Below are 14,234 nucleotides of genomic sequence, written 5' to 3' on the forward strand. Positions count from 1 at the left end.
TTGGTATGTCGTATTAAATATGACCATCGGTCATCCGTGACGTATCCCAAATAACGGCGCATACCGATAGATAGATAGTCTATTAATTAGCGTTTCGCAATTTAAATTTCATCAAGGCGACTTAATTAAACCAGTTACTATACAAATCTTGAAAAAACGATGTACATGTACATTTTAATATTTTCAAAACAAATTACGAAAACGTTTAGTGTAAAAATCACCGAATATAAATGTTTCTTTCTGCCTAAAATATATTTGCATGTTTTAGCATTTGTAAATGACATTAACGTTTTGGAATCCTAATGCAAAAGACAATCGATTCAAACTGAAATAACTTCTTAAAAGATGGTTTGATTTTTTCAGAGACACATGTATTATATGTCCATGTATTATATATGTCTCAATACATGTATTACATGTCTCTGATTTTATCAAAACAAAAATTACAAAATTATAAAATAAGTTATCAATCGAATGTAAACCCTGAACTCTCACTATTATATATACATGTCCTAAGTTACTTAATGTCCTGTGTGCAACCAGGAGATCCTGGACGGTTTTTAGACGTACCATTATTTTATACTCATATATTTAAAGCTGTTCTTAATTATATGCATACTAGGTATCAGTGGCGGATCCAGGGGGAGGGTTTCGGGGGGTTGGAACCACCCCTTTTTTGAACGATCAATGCATTTGAATGGGGACATATGGTTGGAACCACCCCTCCCCCTTTTGTCCTGGGTTGCCCCCCCCCTTTTCAAATTGCGGGATCCGCCACAGAGGTATATTTATATATATATGTGTTTATCAGACCAAATGACTTCCCAATTAGCAGAGGCGGATTTCGTTTTTTTCCAGCACCCCCCTTAATCTTGGGAAACAAATGGTAGATTATAAAGGGAATCACGGAAGCATGACTGGACGTGACCCCTCTAAGGCAGTCAATGAGTCCCCAATTATGAACATTTCTGGATCAACCATTGCTTAGTTCTAGTTATCTTAGGTCCTAGTGTGAACTAAAGCCAATGGGTCTTTTTAAACACATCTTAATTCATACATGTATACGTTTTCTCACGGATTTGTTCATGCAATATTGAAGTTATGTTTACCCAATGCGTAATTACTGAAGTTTATATTTGCTTCTTTTCTTCTTAATTTCATATAAATTATTTTTGGATTTTTTTCTTCGAAAAATTAGTTGGATTGAAATAGGGAATGGACACAGATACCTTATCACATTTAACAAAAGAAATGTTGTATAATGTCATCAATCTGTATTACACGTAGACAGGATGTTCTCTAGAAAACTATACGTTATACACACCCGAGAATACACGCACTGTCGGAATGGAAAATTACTGTATGTTATAGTTACCTGTAATCAGCTTTGCAACACCATGTCATAACAGTTCAAAAAGATTTTCTCCAAATCAAAATGGAATATTCATTTTTTCTTTAAAATTTAAAACTTTAAAAAGAAGACATTGACAAAATTATGAAATAGAAAGAATTGAACAATTTAAAATCCTATTTTAACAAAGATTTAGATATAATCAAGGATTTGTATAGTCTAACTATACAAATCCTTGATATAATTTTACAACGATCCTTAAAAAATAACCAATCAAACGTTGAATCAAACGATATGAACCTACGCAGTTTTATATCAAAATACTGACACACACCAGTTTGCCATCTCAGTATGCAAGGCAAGGGTGCTTTTTTTTAGCATTATTATTTTAAAATCTTAAGAGGTTCCCCAGCAGTTACTTGCAAATTTAACTATAAAATGAGAAGTGTATAACGATCAATAACGAATATATACATCCATCATGTGTGTAGATACGACGACTATATAGGGTCTGTCATGAGTGCACTTTGTATGCCCTGCATGTGTGCACTCAGGAGGTCCTCCTGAGCGGTGTTTAGACGTACCGGGAAAATCTTATCTGATTCATCGGTTACACTCCCCTGTCACCAGTGATTCTTTTTTGCTAACATTCTGAAAAAGTATTGTGTAGTCCCTGTGTAAGTGTTGACTCTCAATTTGCACATGTGATTTTTTAACACTCCCTGGACTTCTGAAAAAAAACAGTTATTCAGTTCACTGATTAAGGTGGAAGGTAAACGAACAGAAAGTCACAGGACATTCCGACAAAAAGTCATAGGACAAAAAGTCAGACACATGTCCACAGTGTAGATACTATTCTGTACGCTATCCGGAAGTCGCGATTTTCGAAGCGAGGATTTCACACTGGCTAACAGAACGGTTTTGTTTTGGTGCCTTTTCTCATCATTTGTTTACTCCTACATCTATAAAGTGCTTTGCACATCTTAAATGTATGTATAACATTAGGTACGGAAAGTGATTTTTTTTTTAATCAACTGATCTAAGAAAACTTTACCTCATTTTAAAGGCATTGTGAAGACATTTTCAAAACAGTTTCACTTTTATCAATACACATAATAACAACGAAGAAATAGCAAATTTTCAAAATGGAAATTTTTTACTCTTCTGGAAAAACTGTTTCCTCTCTTTAAAAAATAATAAAATATATTTTTTTAATCATTTGGGTTATAGTTTTGTTTATATTGCTTCTATTACATCTTGTTAGTCAATTTCAATCCTCCATATTAAGTTTTTTGGTCAAAATAGAAGCATAAAGCATGAAAATGTCAACCACTCTCATGAAATTCTATGGTCCAAAGTCACATAACATGACGGTACCTTTATATATTCCTTTTTTCAGAGCATCAGTTGGTATATTGAAAATGTAAAGTAAAACTTTATAAACATTTGAATGTAAAGAAACAAAATATAAATATGAATATTACTCTTTATATACAAATGTATATGTTTAATTGTGTGTGTGTATAAAAAAGAAGATGTGGTATGATTGCCAATGAGACAACTCTCCACAAGAGACCAAATGACACAGAAATTAATAACTATAGGTCACCGTACGGCCTTCAATAATGAGCAAAGCCCATACCCCATAGTCAGCTATAAAAGGCCCCGAAATGACAAATGTAAAACAATTCAAACGAGAAAACTAGGCCTAATTTATGTACAAAAAATGAACGAAAAACAAATATTTAACACATCAACAAACGACAACCACTGAATTACAGGCTCCTGACATTGGACAGGCACATACATACAGAATGTGGTGGGGTTAAACATGTTAGCAGGCGCCCAATCCTTCCCCTGACCTGTCACAGTACAACATAAGAACCATGAGAGACAAGAATTGTTTTGCAATATGTCATCTTTGTATAGTCATGATAGTTTTAGAATGTTCCCTTTTCATTAACATTCTATTTAATGAAATATTCTTATTCTTATAGCATGTATATTAAATGCTTATAAATAAAAATAAACAACAATCTTTTAACAGTTATTCTACAGGACTAAAATACCTGTTGCACTGAAAAACAATGAAAATAATAGAACATTATTTTTATTCCAGAAATTTGAAACAAAATAATTATGTCAGATCACTGTAAATACTATATGTATAAAAGTAAAGTAAATTCATATCTGTATATCAGTTACAATATTTATACAATGAAATCTGTAAACCAATCTCATTTAGGACTGAAGTTCAAAATGCATTGAATGTGAATAGCATTCGAAGTTAACTGCCGCTACTGCATGGATTTCTATGTAGGCATGCCTTCTATGTACATGTATGTTTTTAGTTAAACATGTTGAAAATACATATAATATTGATTGTTGTTAAACCACATTATTCATTATCCTTATTATCTCGTGTGTAATAGCAAGTGTTTCAACTATCTTTAAATCGCAATAAACTGGCTGTATAATGCCAAAAAAACCTATAACTGCTGATTTCCAATCAAAACTAAACCAAAAGTTGGCCATGCAAGGGAAATAACTCTGTATACACAAAAAGGAGGGTTATTTATAAAAAATAATGTTGATATGAACAAAGCTATCTAGATTTATTTATTGGACCTAATTATTTAATTAATATATTAAACTTAATAAATAAATACATTTTATGGCTGTATAAAGTTCCCTTGTATTTTTTTGAAACAAATGTAACTTTCAAACCCTTGTTTGTACCTCAAATATTTCATCGTATTCCCGAAAATTATAATATACAAAATCATGTATATTCATATAATATCTATCAAAAGCAATCAGAACCTTCTGAGTCTTAACAAGTTAATAGAAGGCCGTAATTGGAGGTCACCCAAAGATTTTATTTTTACACATATCTGGGAACAATTATTTAGGGTAATTTGGTGTTATCTCCCATTGGTTTGCCATACCTAATAACATCATAAATATGAGTAACTGTAACAAAAACATGCAGTAGAATATAAAATATACGTGTGCATCACACTAACTTCATAGACAAAAGTGAAATCGATTGACAATTTTGCTCTCGTAGTACAAAGCAAATAATCTTTTATTGCAAATATTTGCATCAGTTTACAGTAAAATATATACTGTTTCAATATTCCTACCGTATTTAGGTAGAATGTTCGTATTTCAAATAAAAAATATGCTTTCCTTGAGGATCCCAAAATAAATTACTGTACGATCAGTCTAAAACTGACTGTGTTCTAGTAGCGATTTCAGATTTTTTGTCTGTATGACCAGTCGTGATTTTGAATAAAAAAACAACAACAAATGGAAGTTTTTAACGACCTTGACTGAAAAACAACGGCAATTAGAAGGTATATACGTGTCTATGTGATATTATGATTGTGTCCATGGAACTATAACATGTAATGTCTTTCATCAGACAATACAAATATATTTCTGATGATTTTTGTAGACGGCAAAATAATTATATTTTTGTTCCGTCAGTCTTACTTAAAATCAAATGCCTAAAAAGAAATGCATGATTCGCTTGTGGACTTTGTATTAGTGTGTCGTTGCAGTCATCTGTTTAACTATTACATTTTTAAAGACTATTTACACCGTCTACCGTTGACCAATTGGTGATTACATACATCAAGCCTGTCTCTTTTAAAATGACAAAAAATAGATAGAGAAAGCTTTGTTTAAAAACTTTAGGTATTGAGGAAAGAATTAACGAAATTATACCCCGCCACTTCTATAGTCCATGTTTTGGAAAAAATGAACCACCAGAAAACTAAATTATAGGTGCACAGGGGCATCATTTAATAACGAATATGAGAAAGTTTTATTAATACTAGTATATGGTAAGTTTTTGAAAGTTGCGTATAGTAAGCGGGTACCACCCAATAAGGTAGTGGAAAAGTCCATATCATGGAAATAAAAACTGATGATTTTTCGAAAAACCAAAATAAGAGGTACACAATTGAATTAAATGATAAGGAATCTGAAAAATATTCATTAAGTTATGACAAGTGTCTGAAGGAAGTTGTGGAAATATAGGTACGCCCAATATAAGGTTATGACAAAGTCCGTATTTTAGATAGAGAAACATCAAAAATATTTTTACCAAAAAATCGAAATAGAAGTTCCATAGTACATTAATAGATTAAAAATGGACCAATTTTAGAAAAGTTTAACAATTGGTTTTGGAGGTCACGGTTGGAAATACCTGATGGGTGCCCCCATATAATGAAATGTTCAAGTCCGTATCTTATATAAAGAAACCCCATAAAATATTTTTAATAAAATAAGAAATACATTCCTTTTTTTATATATAAATAAGGCTGTTAATTTTCTCGTTTGAATTGTTTTACATTGTCATTTCGGGGCTTTTTATAGCCGACTTTGTGGTATTGGCTTTGCTTATTGTTGAAGGCCATACGGTGACCTTTATTTGTTAATAACTGTGTCATTTTGATCTCTTGTGGACGGTTGTCTCATTGGCAATCATACCGCATCTTCTTTTTTATATTATAATTTATGATACGGAATCCGAGTAAAAAATAGTTAATAGTTATACCAGTAAAGGATTCAAGAAAATTGGGATCCGGCGGTTTGAAATTCTTTTTTAACTTTCAATGCATTTGTATGGAAACATATATTTGGAATCCTCTTTTCTCCTGGATTGGACCCCCTCTCCATTTAAAAATGTCTGAAAACCCCAATGTATATTAAGTGGTTTATGAGGAGATGCGCTTGCAAAACCGGCGAAACATGTTGTACCGCTCCAACTGACGAACGGAAAGACGGACATCATTATCACTATAAACCATCGCTTTACAAAGTGGTGTACAATTGAGTGTGAAAGAGACAGACCTAAATCCAAAACAAAGTGAAGGATCTGTGATCAATTATAGGCTACAGTACGGCCTCGAATGTTTGTAAATTCAAGCATTTTTATATAGTGACAATTAAATCTGTGTGTTTGTACAATTTTAAGTATAATGGAGGACATTTCTGAAACTTCTATAAACAAACAAACCTTCTTCTTATTTCAGCCACATTCAAACATCCTTATACTTAATGTAATAAGTCGAGTACACCCTATCAAGCTAAAACATGTTTGAAAAGTTTACAGGATGTGAATTTATTAAAATATATTTGTGTTATTTAGAAAAATGCCATCTTCTAATGTATCGTAAATAAATTTGAAATCACTACTAGAATACAGTGAAATAAAGACTGATCATACAGTTTCAAAATATACAAGCGAGACTGATCGTACAGTGAGAAATTCAAACAAGTGTAATTTTCTTATTTCTGGCTTCAAAGATCTGGCTGAAACTTTTACCACCACTTAAAAAATATACTTTATTTAGTAAATTAAGTCTGGATTTTACGTTAATTTGTACAGTAAGAGTGCAAAAAGATTGTTTTAGGTTCACCGACTGATTTTCCTTAGTGATGCACTTGAAAATCTCTTAATTAAGGCAAAGATACGAATAATGATGTGCTAAATTTAATTATAAACCATTTGTGAATATCGATGTCAGCTGAATTAATCATTAAGCAATGTACAGATGAACCGTTTAATATAGTATATCTGACAAATTTAAAATGTGATCCAAAAAGTTCTCGCTTCGAAAATCGCGACTTCCGGAAAGCGTACAGAATAGTATCTACACTGTGATGTCTGACTCAGACATAAAGTAACAAAGTTGATAGGACAAAAAGTCACAAACAATTTGTTGACAATTGTTTGAATATAAATGAAAAGAAGGTCTTGAAATATCTTCTTTTTATTACATATATCCATTTTTAATTTAAAGAAATTGTTCATAATAATATAAAAAAGAAGATGTGGTATGATTGCCAATGAGACAACTGTCCACAAGAGACCAAAATGACACAGACATTAGCAATTTTAGGTCTTTACGGCCTTCAACAATAAGCCAATATAAAATAGATGTGGTATGATTGCCAATGAGACAACTGTCCACAAGAGACCAAAATGACACAGACATTAACAACTTTAGGTCTTTACGGCCTTCAACAATGAGCCAATATAAAAAAGATGTGGTATGATTGCCAATGAGACAACTGTCCACAAGAGACCAAAATGACACAGACATTAACAACCATACTAGGTCACCATACAGCCTTCAACAATGAGCAAAGCCCGAGGTAAAGCCCATACCGCATAGTCAGCTGTAAAAGGCAATCATACCATATTAAATTATGAATTTTTACAAAGTCTATTTTTATATGCCATGTCCTTTGTAACAATTGTATCATTCCAGCAGGTCCTTAGTGCGCATTTTTGTTCTTAGTGCACTAAGGAGGTCCTTTGCGGTATTACTTAGGACCCCATATATTTGAAGCTGTTCAAAATACTGTGCATTATAGGTACGTGTATCAGATTGAACAACAATTGTCATATATATAAAAAGAATAAGTTATCTGGTATGAAATATGTCCACTGGAACGACCGTGCAAGTGCTATATATATATATATATATATATATTATAGCCAGTCAAGGTCGTTAAAAACTTCCATTTGTTGTTGTCCACTGAAAATAAGCTCTTGAAAATATTATGGATGAAATAGCAAGTAAAGGATGAAATTAAATTGGATGAAATGTGTCAATTTTTTTGGTAAAGTAGTATGTCAGAAGTTGTCAAACTTAATTATAGACCCTTCAGGGGCGGATCCAGTCATTCTAAAAAGGGAGTTCCTAACCCAGGACAAAAAAAAAGGGGGGGGGTTAATTACATGTCCCCATTCAAATGCATTGATAGTCCAAAAAAGGGGTGTCTTTGACACATTCCCCATTTCCATTCTCAATTTTATCATGTAGTCGTCGTAGTCCAAAGACACTTGGTTTTCGCATAATTACTTTATGTATAAGTTAAGGGAAATCTATGAAACTCAAACACAGGGTTTGTGACCAGAGTTTTTGTCCAGAGTTTAGGAATTACATGAATTAGGGGCGAAAAGGGGCCAATATTAAACTTTGTTTTATTTTATAGAAAATTGAATTATTTCTAACTGTGTATTTAGATTCCTAGCTTTTTGGTTCTGTTTAAATTGGTCTATCTTAAGGTTCAAAGGGTCCAAAATTAAACTTATTTTGATTTTAATAATATTTAAATTCTTGGTGTTCTTTAATATGCTGAATCTGAATATTTACTTAGATTTTTAGTATGGGCCCAAATTTCAAGTTGGTCCAAATTGGGGTCCAATATTTTACTTTGTTTGATTTCCAAAAAATTGAATATATGGGGTTCTTTGATATGCCGAATCTAACCATTCATTTAGATTTTTGATATTCTGGCCCAAATTGGTCCACATTGAGATCTAAAGGGTCCAAAATTGAACTTTATTTGATTTCATCAAAAAATGAATTATTTGGGTTCTTTGATCATGTTGATATGCTGCATCTAACCATGTATTAAGATTTTGAATATTGGAACATTTTAGAGGTTAATTGTCAATTTAAAATTTTTAAGTACTTGGACCACATTCATGACATTCATTCAATGTCAGAAACCTATGCTGCATCAACTATTGAATCACAATCCAAATTTAAAATTCAGAGTTGTATCCAGCTTGAATGTTGTGTCCATACTTGTCCCAACTGTTCAGGGTTTAAAGTGTACGTTTGTATCAAGCTGAGCCATGCATAGCATTCTTATTGGTTGTTTATATATTAATTTGAAATTTTGACGAGTGAGACACATACAGATTATACTTTAAACAATATTTCAGAGTTTAACTAGTCAAGCAAAACAAATTATAGAAGAATAGTTGAATCATGTTTTTGCTGTCCAATGAAAAATTAGTACGAACAAAAAGAAAAAGTATGGGAATGTTTGTTTTTTAAACTATTGACCAGGGTGAAAGTCTTTGAAAGTCATGACTGACAAAAAGTTTGTGAAATGAAATAGCATAAATATTCCATTCAAATTAAATATTATTGTATATAAAGAAAATACTGATGTTTAATAATAGTTTTTACCCTTTTCATGTTTTATAGGACAAGAAATATAGAAAAATAATGAAAAATATAAACAGTTTCAATAGAAATGAGCGACAAAACAAGATAAACAGAATACAACAAGGCCTAAATGGTAAGACCACTTCTATATACTGTAAATTCAGAAATTTTTGCTAGCATTTATTAATGTGATTTTTTAGGGAAATGACAACTCATTGTGATTACAAAAAAAATCTGCATCAATTATGTATACATGATATATATATATATGTTTCTGTTATCAAAATATGATTTTTTATTTTTGCGATACTCACCCAGTCACATTACTCGCATTACTAAAAACCTCTGGATGATTTCTAAATTACAGAACATTTGTAATAAACATGATAAAAGTAATTGCCTTTGAATGATGACTCTTATAAAAATAAGAAGATGTGGTATGGTAAATGAGTGACTTATCCACTATCTAGAGTTAAAAAAAGTGGATGCAAGAAATTAAAGGCCAATGATGGACTGGCCTTCAATAATGAGACAACACTTCTTTTATAGGTCCGCCAATAAAGATCCCAACATGAAAAGATTTAAACAATCCAATTTAGTTCAACATGTTCAAAAACAATAACAATTAATAAAAAAAAAATCATGTCTGTGAGCACTCAACCTCTTACCTGACCATAATATAGGAAAGTGGTTCAAATAACACAACATATGAACATTCTATAACAACTTTTGCAAGTGGCTAAACTTTAAATATCACTGCAAGGCACTAAACAACGAATATTAAATCTTGGACACAAAGCACTGAAATAAGAGAACTCATATAAAGCATGACAAGTAAGAATATCAAATGAAAGTTTCTCAAATGTTAGTCATATGAAACGAGTGAGTGGAGAAAAATAAAGTTTTCCAATTTTTGAACCAATGCATGTATACATCATAAACTTCATTCACAAGTATATCATATAAATCGTCAATTTTTTTTTCTCTCTGTTTGTTATGATTTAACAAATAATGCTGCTCATTAAATGCCGTGTTTTGAAGCTGAGTTTTACCGATTGTCACCTTATAGTAAACAAATCACAAAAAGCATGGGTATTGAGCACATGTTTAACATGTATAATCAGCTATTTGTTTATTTCAATGACAGATCCTTGCATATTTTGTGGTCACCTGGTTTTTACGAGGAGGGTTACGCTCTGGTCACTATGCATATGGAAAATATATATCGGCGAATTGCTTCCTGGAAGCTAGCAATTAAAAATAAGTAAACTTCTTCTAAATGTGGACAAATTAAAGAACTTTTCTCAGAAAAAAGTATATGTACTTAAGTTGTATAATGAAAACTATCCATTTAGTTATAAAAAACATATGCATATTTTTTTTTAATTTGAGGTTTCTTATGACTTTAATTAAAACATGATAAAATAAGCTTATTTATATTTCTGTTTTTTTATGCATTTATCATGTTTATAACTTTATTTTTTTTATTTTGTGTATTTATAGGTCAAATATCTTGGTTTTTATGATCATCGTCAGGTCCTGCAAGTCTATACTGAAGAGGAAACTTATTTGTTAATACTTTTCTACATAATGTGCTAATTGGATTAATTAATGTGAAATGAACTCAATTGTGTGTTTTTCTGGAAAAAGAAATAGAAAAAATTCTACAAAATTGCTATAAACAAAATGGAGTACTATCAAAGATGCACAAGAACACAATGGTGTAAAATGTAACAACCTACATATTCACTGATGGATTATGGAGAAATTAAGAAAAAAAATAGTATCTTTGTCATGTTTGTTGTTGAAATAAACACATGCGTTATCCATTCATGTACATAATATTATGTACATGGCTCTCCATCATATCAAATATACAGAGAAGATGTTTGAAGAACAAGTTGCCAAAATTTATTCAACCAATTGAAGGAAGATGTCTTGTGGATTGAATTATTTATGCACTGAATTGTTATGTAGGGGTTAGAATAATTATACACAGCAGCTGAAACAGAAGACAAGTTAATTTGACATGAAAAGTGTTTATTTTATTTAATATGCAAATATAAGCACAATATTAATAACATCACAAATAGTATGATATTCAGTGTTTTGCTTATTATTGTATTGTTACATGTTAAACAGTCAGCCTTTTGTTTTTGTATGTTTAATACTCACCATGAAAAATTGTATTAAAGTTTATATTATCTTTTGTATCAATAATTCAGTCTAGGAGAAAATTTATTTATACTGTTTGTACTGTTATGAAATTTCCATAGAGGAAAAACATTTCCTTAAGGGAAATTTGATGTTCAGAAATTTCCTCAAAGGAAAATTTGAAGCGGCAAATTTCCTCAAAAGAAAAAGAACTTCCTCAAAGGAAATAATTATGCAGCAAATTCCCGAAGGGAAATCTTTTTCCCTTGAGGAAAACTCTTTTTCCTCTAAGGAAATTGTTGAAAAAAGGGGCATAACTTTTTCATCAGTGGTGCTAGAGCTAAACATTTTTAGGACAAATATCAGAGAACCAATACCAATCAAGTTATCAACTTCATTTTGACTTAACTCCAAAAATTAAGGTGACAACTTTTGCACTCAGCGGAATTGCAAACTTGTCCCGAATACTGTTAATATTCTTATACAAGACCTGTTTATTGTCTCTTGCTTATGACCTTAGATATATATTTTTAATGCTGTATGTTAATGCTTATGACCTTAGATATATTATTGCTGTATGTTTATGCTTATGAAATTAGATATATTATTGCTGCATGTTAATGCTTATGACCTTAGATATATAATTGCTGTATGTTAATGCTTATGACCTTAGATACATTATTGCTGTATGTTAATGCTTATGACCTTAGATACATTATTGCTGTATGTTAATGCTTATGACCTTAGATACATTATTGTTGTATGTTGATTGTCACTTGCTTATGACCTTAGATATACTATTCATGTTATTTGTGCAGGTTTATTGACACTTGCTTAAGTTATTTTATTGCTGTTAGTTTAATTTTCTGTTTTTGTTTCATACATTTTTACTTGATGGTGTTATCTCAGTGAAAGATGAAATATTAGAACACACGTGCCTTATTTGTTATACCAATTGTAATGTTTTTTCTTTTTGAAAATGATATTCTCAAATGTACATAACTTAAATTAAGAAGTGTTGAAATTAAGTAAGGATATGGTATGTGATTGCCAATGAGACAACTAAAAACCAGAGATAAAGGTATTTTCAGCCAGTGACTGAACAGCCGTCAACAATGAGCAAGACCTATCAACATTTAAATGTCTGCATGAAAAAAACACAAAAACATTCAAATGGATAAACATAAGACACTGTGTGAAAGCTAAATATGCAAAACTATATACTGAAAATTCAGAAATTATTGCTAGCAATTGTAAGTGCGACTTTTCTCAATTTCATAATTTTTTTGTGTGCAAAATTTAGAATAATCCTGTTTAATTCATAAAAAATTTAAATATGCAAGTGTATATTATTGTGATCATAACCCTGTCACTATTTTCACAATAATAAAAACAGCAATAATTTCTGAATTTATAGTAGTTAAATTTTTGAAACTCGATTTGCACTATGACACATAGCGATTTACTTTCAATTAAGCATGCTAACACAAAAATCGTAGAACACACAATTATACATTTCTACAATTAAGATAGAAAGAAATATTTGTACCCATAATAACTTAGTCCGTTTTGTGAAATTGCTTCACTCATGCAATGAGAGGATTTTTTTATGTTTTCTTTTTAGTTATATCACTTACCATGTGAACAATTATTGTTCCCATGGGAAAACATATTGTTCCCATGGGAAAAAATATTGTTCCCATGGGAAAAAATATTGTTCCCATGGGAAAAGTATTTTCCCATGGGAAGAAAAGGAGTTCCCATGGGAAGAAAAATTCCCTTGGGAAATTTAAAGTTTCCCATGGGAAATTTAGAACTTCCCATGGGAACAAACAATTTACTTATGTTCCCATGGGAACTTTAAAGTTGCTATGGGAACTCTAAACTTCCCATGGGAAAAGTAATTTTTCCCATGGGAACTTTCAATGTTCCCATGGGAAATTCTAATATTCCCATGGGAATTATCAAATTTCCCATGGGAAATGTACTTTTAATCAGCTGCAGTGACAAGAGTGACAACAGTGACAAGTTGGGACATATGGCATTTTTTAAATTTTTCAATAATCTATCACTGGGCAAAATTTTTTTTTGATATCTTGTAAACCGACAAAGTCAGATTTGCCGATACCGGAATGGCAAATTTGTCCCGCACAGTGTTTTATCTGCACTTTAAAGAATCATTGAAATATCTCCTTGTGGTCTGAATGATCGTGAGCCTGTTGCAAGGCAAGATTTCTACCGTATTCGACACAGCCTCTTTCAAAAGAGCCAGTTTATTTTTGTGCTTACAATTCTTGAAGACTTGTCATTATTTGTTTTTGTCCTGAATATGCATGAAATACTGCAATTACATGTGTATTCAACAGGAATCAATGATGCATGATGTTTTATTGTCTCGCCTTGGTATAGTCAAAAAGTGAGATATAGGTATGCTGCTTCGGGCGTGAACAACGCCGTTAGTTTTCTCATTTTACATTTAATATTTCGGGCCTTTCATAGCTGACTATTTTGATATGCTCATCCTTAAAGAACGTATGGTGACAGAAGCTGTTAATTTATGTGTCATTTGGTCTCTTGTTGTGGAGATTTGTATACCTCATCTTATTTTTTATATTCACTTATACTAGATACTAGTATATTAAAGGAAATATTCATTGGCTCCCTTTCATCCAACTAAAAGAAAATTATAGCAATAAGTATAAAAAAAAAAAAAGGTGTCAGTACATCTGTTTTAATAGTGGTAA

General features: G+C 31.3%; 1 protein-coding gene and 1 long non-coding RNA gene across 2 annotated transcripts in view; both read left to right on the forward strand.

Annotated features, from left to right (window-relative positions):
- The window catches only part of LOC143043304 (deoxycytidylate deaminase-like), a 79,557-nt gene that overhangs the window by 32,709 nt on the left and 32,614 nt on the right, over positions 1 to 14,234 (forward strand). The window lies entirely within an intron of this gene.
- LOC143042005 (uncharacterized) lies at positions 1,895 to 11,661 on the forward strand. Its single transcript, XR_012967859.1, has 3 exons — positions 1,895 to 2,028; positions 9,376 to 9,469; positions 10,840 to 11,661. It is a non-coding gene; the product is annotated as an uncharacterized LOC143042005 (long non-coding RNA).

Source organism: Mytilus galloprovincialis, chromosome 8, assembly GCF_965363235.1.
Source record: "Mytilus galloprovincialis chromosome 8, xbMytGall1.hap1.1, whole genome shotgun sequence".
Classification (NCBI taxonomy): domain Eukaryota; kingdom Metazoa; phylum Mollusca; class Bivalvia; order Mytilida; family Mytilidae; genus Mytilus; species Mytilus galloprovincialis.